This window comes from Penaeus monodon, chromosome 23 (assembly GCF_015228065.2).
Source record: "Penaeus monodon isolate SGIC_2016 chromosome 23, NSTDA_Pmon_1, whole genome shotgun sequence".
Taxonomy (NCBI): domain Eukaryota; kingdom Metazoa; phylum Arthropoda; class Malacostraca; order Decapoda; family Penaeidae; genus Penaeus; species Penaeus monodon.
The window spans coordinates 13,390,848-13,391,283 of record NC_051408.1 but is presented as its reverse complement, the minus strand read 5'-3'; positions in this window follow the sequence as shown (position 1 = coordinate 13,391,283).

Here is a 436-nt window from a genome sequence, read left to right as displayed (position 1 = left end):
GCCTCTTTTCCCTTCCCGAAGACCCACTGACTCTCCCTCATGGAAATCAACACGGCATGCAAACATTATAGTTGGTTATACCATTCATGAAACACGAGTTCCAGGACATCATGCATGCATAGTGTAGATGCAACATCTGTCAGAGAACGTGATTAAGTCCCCCCACCCCTATCTTCCTACCTTCTATCTCCCCCACCCCTATCTTCCTACCTTCTATCTCCCCCACCCCCCTCTTCCTCCCTCATAGTTTTCCACCTCCCTCCTACCTCCTTTCCCATGCCCTACCTACAACTTCCTGCACGATTTCTCCTCCCCCCCCTTCCACACACCCCTTTTTATGTTTCTTTGGCCCTTATATCCTCTTAGCGCAGAGTGCAAAGTCGAATTCTTTCCCGTTTCAGTCTAGGTAAGATCATGGCCCTGCTCCTCCTCAATC